Source organism: Calonectris borealis, unplaced genomic scaffold, assembly GCF_964195595.1.
Source record: "Calonectris borealis unplaced genomic scaffold, bCalBor7.hap1.2 HAP1_SCAFFOLD_106, whole genome shotgun sequence".
Classification (NCBI taxonomy): domain Eukaryota; kingdom Metazoa; phylum Chordata; class Aves; order Procellariiformes; family Procellariidae; genus Calonectris; species Calonectris borealis.
This window is the reverse complement of record NW_027441494.1, coordinates 240,000-246,353: the sequence shown is the minus strand read 5'-3', so window position 1 is coordinate 246,353 and position 6,354 is coordinate 240,000.

Here is a 6,354-nt window from a genome sequence, read left to right as displayed (position 1 = left end):
ACAGTAAGAAAGGATGGGAGAGGGCATGGGACAGAGAGAGAAAGACAAAAGATAGTGAGAGGAAGCAGGGCAGAGGGACAGCAAGAAAAAAAAGGGACAGGGATCTGCACAGAGATGGAGAAAAAAGCAGCAAAGACAGATGAGAAGAGACAGAAAGAGCAACGGGGAGCAGGGCAGAAAAAGAAAAATCAGGGCAGCAGCGTGATGAGGATGGAGGAAAAAATCTGGGATGGTCAACAGGACAGAGAGGAATATGAATATGGGTAGGGAGTGGGACAAAGGGATATAGCAAGAAACAACAGGACAGAAAGCAAGACAGAGCAACAGACAAGAATAATAACAAGAGAGAGAAAGACAGAGACCATGAGAAGCACAGGGGGTTAGAGAAAGAAAAAGAGGTATTAGGAGCCCTGCAGAGAGATGGAGAACAAAAAAAAAAAAAAAGAGGCAGGGAGCAGCACAAAGGGTCAGAGAGAGTGAGAGACAAACAGGAAGAAGGACTGGGACAGTGAGATACACAATGAAAAAAAACAGTGATAGTAAGCAAGACAAAGGGATAGAGAAAGAGATGGAAAGAGAAAGAGAGAGAGGAAGGCAGGGACACGGCGCGGCATGTACAGGCGCGGAGAGGAAAAGAATGCAAGGGAACAGGCCAAAGAAATTGTTGGGGAAAAAAAGACAGATGCAGATCAAGACAAAGAGATGGAAAAGCAATGCAGTGATGCCTACAGGACAGAGACAGAGAATGAAAAAAAAAAAAGGGAGAGGGAGCAGGACACAAAAATAGAGAGAAGAGGAGAGGTACAGGGGAAGAGACAAAAAAGAAAAAAAACTCACAAGAGCATGTGAAAGAGAGGGGGCCAGGAGAGAGGCAGGGAGGGCCCAGGATGCACAAGAGGGGAGACAGGGCCTCGAGGGCCCGGGACTCATCCTCACCGCAGCTCTCGCTCTTGGTGCTGCCAGGAGACTTTGACAGTTCAGACACTTCTTTCTCCTTCTCTCCTCCCTTCCTCTTCTGCAACTCTGGTCGCTTGGCTGTCCTCCACCTAAGAGAATATATGGGTGTCTCACAGCTCTTACGAGATAAGGCTTCCTAGACAAGTATCCTTGCTCACTCATGCAATGGCTCGTGGCCGTACCGCGCTGTTGGTGATGCATACAAACCCTGCGGTCCGTGTTGGCAGCCTGGCCTGCTGTGCACTACAAAGAAGGATCCTTCCTCAGCCGGAGAGGCAGGCTCTTTCTTGCCTGCAGCAGGAGACAGCTGCCAGCCAGATGGCCTTCGATTTCTTCTTCTTTACGTTTCTTTGGCATCTCCAGCTTCAGCCGCGGCAGCTCCTGTCCACAGCCGGTAACACCGCTTTTCAAGGAGCAGCTGGAAGCCCGCAGGAAAACACACGAAACCGGCAACAAAACTAGACCACGTGCCGTGCCGCGGGGGCCGCGGCGGTAGGAAGGACTACACCTCGTCGCACACGCCTAAGAGCAGCCCGGCAGCCGAGTCCGCAAGAACTGCACCTGCCGGCACGCACTGGCAAACACGGCGCAGCCCCCTCCGCGCGGCTCTCCGCGGCGCCGGCTCCGACCCGGCGCGGCCCCCTCCGCGCGGCTCCCCGCGGCGCCGGCTCCGACACGGCGCGGCCCCCTCCGCGCGGCTCCCCGCGGCGCCGGCTCCGACCCGGCGCGGCCCCGGCTCCGACCCGGCGCGGCCCCCTCCGCGCGGCTCCCCGCGGCGCCGGCTCCGACCCGGCGCGGCCCCCTCCGCGCGGCTCCCCGCGGCGCCGGCTCCGACCCGGCGCGGCCCCCTCCGCGCGGCTCCCCGCGGCGCCGGCTCCGACCCGGCGCGGCCCCCTCCGCGCGGCTCCCCGCGGCGCCGGCTCCGACCCGGCGCGGCCCCCTCCGCGCGGCTCCCCGCGGCGCCGGCTCCGACCCGGCGCGGCCCGTCCGCGCGGCTCCCGGCGGCGCCGGCTCCGACCCGGCGCGGCCCGTCCGCGCGGCTCCCGGCGGCGCCCGCTGCGACCCGGAGCGGCCCCCTCCGCGCGGCTCCCGGCGGCGCCCGCTGCGACCCGGAGCGGCCCCCTCCGCGCGGCTCCCCGCGGCGCCGGCTCCGACCCGGCGCGGCCCCCTCCGCGCGGCTCCCGGCGGCGCCGGCTCCGACCCGGCGCGGCCCCCTCCGCGCGGCTCCCGGCGGCGCCGGCTCCGACCCGGCGCGGCCCCCTCCGCGCGGCTCCCCGCGGCGCCGGCTCCGACCCGGCGCGGCCCCCTCCGCGCGGCTCCCGGCGGCGCCGGCTCCGACCCGCCGCGGCCCCCTCCGCGCGGCTCCCGGCGGCGCCGGCTCCGACCCGGCGCGGCCCCCTCCGCGCGGCTCCCCGCGGCGCCCGCTGCGACCCGGCTCGGCCCCCTCCGCGCGGCTCCCGGCGGAGCCCGCTGCGACCCGGCGCGGCCCCCTCCGCGCGGCTCCCCGCGGCTCCCCGCGGCGCCGGCTCCGACCCGGCGCGGCCCCCTCCGCGCGGCTCCCGGCGGCGCCGGCTCCGACCCGCCGCGGCCCCCTCCGCGCGGCTCCCGGCGGCGCCGGCTCCGACCCGGCGCGGCCCCCTCCGCGCGGCTCCCCGCGGCGCCGGCTCCGACCCGGCGCGGCCCGTCCGCGCGGCTCCCGGCGGCGCCGGCTCCGACCCGGCGCGGCCCGTCCGCGCGGCTCCCGGCGGCGCCGGCTCCGACCCGGCGCGGCCCGTCCGCGCGGCTCCCGGCGGCGCCCGCTGCGACCCGGCGCGGCCCCCTCCGCGCGGCTCCCGGCGGCGCCCGCTGCGACCCGGCGCGGCCCCCTCCGCGCGGCTCCCCGCGGCGCCGGCTCCGACCCGGAGCGGCCCCCTCCGCGCGGCTCCCCGCGGCGCCGGCTCCGACCCGGAGCGGCCCCCTCCGCGCGGCTCCCCGCGGCGCCGGCTCCGACCCGGCGCGGCCCCCTCCGCGCGGCTCCCCGCGGCGCCGGCTCCGACCCGGCGCGGCCCCCTCCGCGCGGCTCCCGGCGGCGCCGGCTCCGACACGGCGCGGCCCCCTCCGCGCGGCTCCCCGCGGCGCCGGCTCCGACACGGCGCGGCCCCATCCGCGCGGCTCCCCGCGGCGCCGGCTCCGACACGGCGCGGCCCCCTCCGCGCGGCTCCCGGCGGCGCCGGCTCCGACCCGGCGCGGCCCCTCCGCGCGGCTCCCGGCGGCGCCGGCTCCGACCCGGCGCGGCCCCTCCGCCCGGCTCCCGGCAGCCCGCCGCTCACCTGTGCGGTGCCGACGCTGCAGTACCTGGCTTCGGCTACGAGACGACAGCAGCAGCGAGCACCCGCCGGACAGCGCTTGCCCAGGGGCGGCAGTGGCGCTGCAGTGCTGCACTTTGCATACGTCTGGCGACAGCGGTATTTCCTTACCGAGGAGCAGCAACGAGCGCGTGGGGAAACACCCCGCAGACACCGCAGCAGGGCATTGCTGTTACGGGTAGAGGCTAGCGTGCATCACAGGGACGCTACCGCGCATGCGCGGCTCCCGAACTGCAGTACCGAATTTTGTTCGCTCGGTGGCAGCAGGGAGCGCAGCAAAGCGCGCCACTGCGCATGCGCGGCATTCGCGCCGCAGTACCGAATTTTGGTCGCACGGTGGCAGCAGGGAGCACGGCAAAGCGCGCCACCGCGCACGCGCAAATCCCGAGCTGCAGTACCGAATTTCGGTCGCACGGTGGCAGCAAGGAGCGCGGCAAAGCGCGCCACCGCGCATGCGCGGCTCCAGAGCTTCACTACCGAATTTTGGTCGCATGGTGGCAGCAGCGAGTACGGCAAAGCGCGCCACGGCGCATGCCCGAATCCCGAGCTGCAGTACCGAACTTTGGTCGCACAGTGGCAGCAAGGAGCGCGGCAGAGAGCGCCACCGCGCATCCGCGGCGCCCGAGCTGCAGTACCGAATTTTGGTCGCACGGTGGCAGCAAGGAGCGCGGCAGAAAGCTGTGATTTTGCTCCTCTAGCTCTCGTTGTCTTCCTCGAGCTCTGGTTTTCTTCCTCGAGGGCTAGTTTTGTTCCTCGGGCTCTGGTTTTGTTCTTCCAGCTCTGCTTTAGCTCCTCGGGCACTGGTTTGGTTCCAAGGGTCTAGTTTTGTTCCTCGGACCCTCCATTTATTCCTCAGTCTCTGGTTTTGTTCCTCGGGCTCTAGTTTTCTTCCTCGAGCTCTGGTTTTGTTCCTCGGGCTCTGGTTCTGTTCCTCGGGCTCTGGTTCTGTTCCTCCAGCTCTGGTTTTTCTACTCGGGCTCTGGTTTTGTTCCTCGGGCTCTGGTTTTTTCCCTCGGGCTCTCGTTTTGTTCCTCAGGCCCTGCTTTTCTTCCTCGGGCCCTGCTTTTCTTCCTCGGGCTCTGGTTTTGTTCCTCGGGCTCTGGTTTTGTTCCTCGGGCTCTAGTTTAGTTCCACAGGCTCTGGTTTTATTCCTCGGGTCCTCCTTTTGTTCCTCGGTCCCTGGTTTTCTTCCTCGGGCTCTGGTTTTCTTCCTCGGGCTCTGGTTTTGTTCCTCGGGCTCTGGTTTTTTCCCTCGGGCTCTCGTTTTGTTCCTCGGGCCCTCCTTTTCTTCCTCGGGCCCTGCTTTTCTTCCTCGGGCCCTGCTTTTCTTCCTCGGGCTCTGGTTTTGTTCCTCGGGCTCTGGTTTTGTTCCTCGGGCTCTAGTTTAGTTCCACAGGCTCTGGCCTGTGGGCCCTCCTTTTGTTGTGTGATTAGACCTGGTGTGCTTCATTTGTGGCAAGTCCACCGAGCACCCAGGCCTGAATAAAACAATCTCTCTCCTGAGCGTGTGGAATTGGTTCCTTCCACGCCGGGCACGAATCCGCTTTTCGGACAACACCTAGCCCCCAGCACCCGCACCAGCAGCACCAGCAAGCCCAGTGCCCAGCACGCAGCAACCTCAGGGCCCAGCACCCAGCCGTGCCCGCCACCCGGACATGCCCAGCACCCAGCAACCCCAGTGCACAACACCCAGCACCCCCAGCGCCCAGAAACCAACACACGCACACACCCAGCACGCCCACCGCCCAAAACCCAGCAGCCCAACATGCCCAGCACACAGCACCACCACCGCCACCACCCCCACTGCCCAGTACCCAGCACCCACACATGCCCAGCACCCACACATGCCCAGCACACAGCACCACCACCGCCCACCACCCCCACTGCCCAGTACCCAGCACCCACACATGCCCAGCACTCAGACATGCCCAGCAGGCAGCTTTTCTGCTGCCCACCGCCCAGCATCCCGACCACCCAGCACCCAGACATGCCCAGGCCCCGCCACACAGCACCCACACTGCCCAACACCCAGCACTCACACATACCCGGCACAACCAGGGCCCAGCACACAGCACACGCACATGTCAGGAATCCTCACAGCACAGCACCCAGCAACCCCAGCACAGCCACCCAGCACCGCATATGCCCAGCACCTAGCACCGCATATGCTCAACACCCAGCACCCAGTACCTCCAGTACCCAGCATCCAGCACCAAGACATACCCTGCACTCAGTTATGTATAGTAGCCAGCAATACCAGGGCCCAGCACCCCAGTACCTAGCACCCAACACTCCCACTGCCCAACACCCACCACCCGGACGTGCCCAGCACACAGCACCCCCACTGCCCCACACAGCCAGCGCCCAGTACCCAGCACCCAGACATGGCCAGCACCCAAACATGCCCAGCACTCAACACACCACTGCCCAGATCCCAGCAAACCAGCCCCCAACATCTCCAGTGATCAGCACATAGCACCCGGACATGCCCAGCACCCAGCACCTGCAGCGCTCAGCATCCACTACCCCCAGTGCTCTGTACTCAGCACACCAAACACCTACCATCCAGCACCCCCACACGTCTCACACCCAGCATCCCCAGTGCCCAGCAACCAGCATACCCAACACCCACCATCCATCACCCCCACACGTCTCACACCCAGCACCCCCAGTGCTCTGTACTCAGCACACCAAACACCCACCATCCAGCTCCCCCACCACCCAGCACCCCCAGTGCGCAGTACCCCGCACCCAGACATGCCCAGCACCCGGACATACACAGCACTCAGCACTGTCCTGCTTCCGGCTGGGACAGAGTTAACTTTTTTCCCAGTAGCTTGGGGGGTGCGCTGGCTTTTGGGTTTGGTGTGAGAGGAGCGTTGATGGCCCCTTAATGCTTTGGCTGTTGCTGGGCGGTGCTTGCACCGGAAGACTTTTGTTCTCTCTTTTTGGCGTCCCACAGGAAGCTCGGGGGGGGTGGGGGGTGGCGGGGAGGGTGGGGAGCACAGCCGGGGTAGTTGACCTAGCTGGCCAATGGGGTATTCTATAGCAT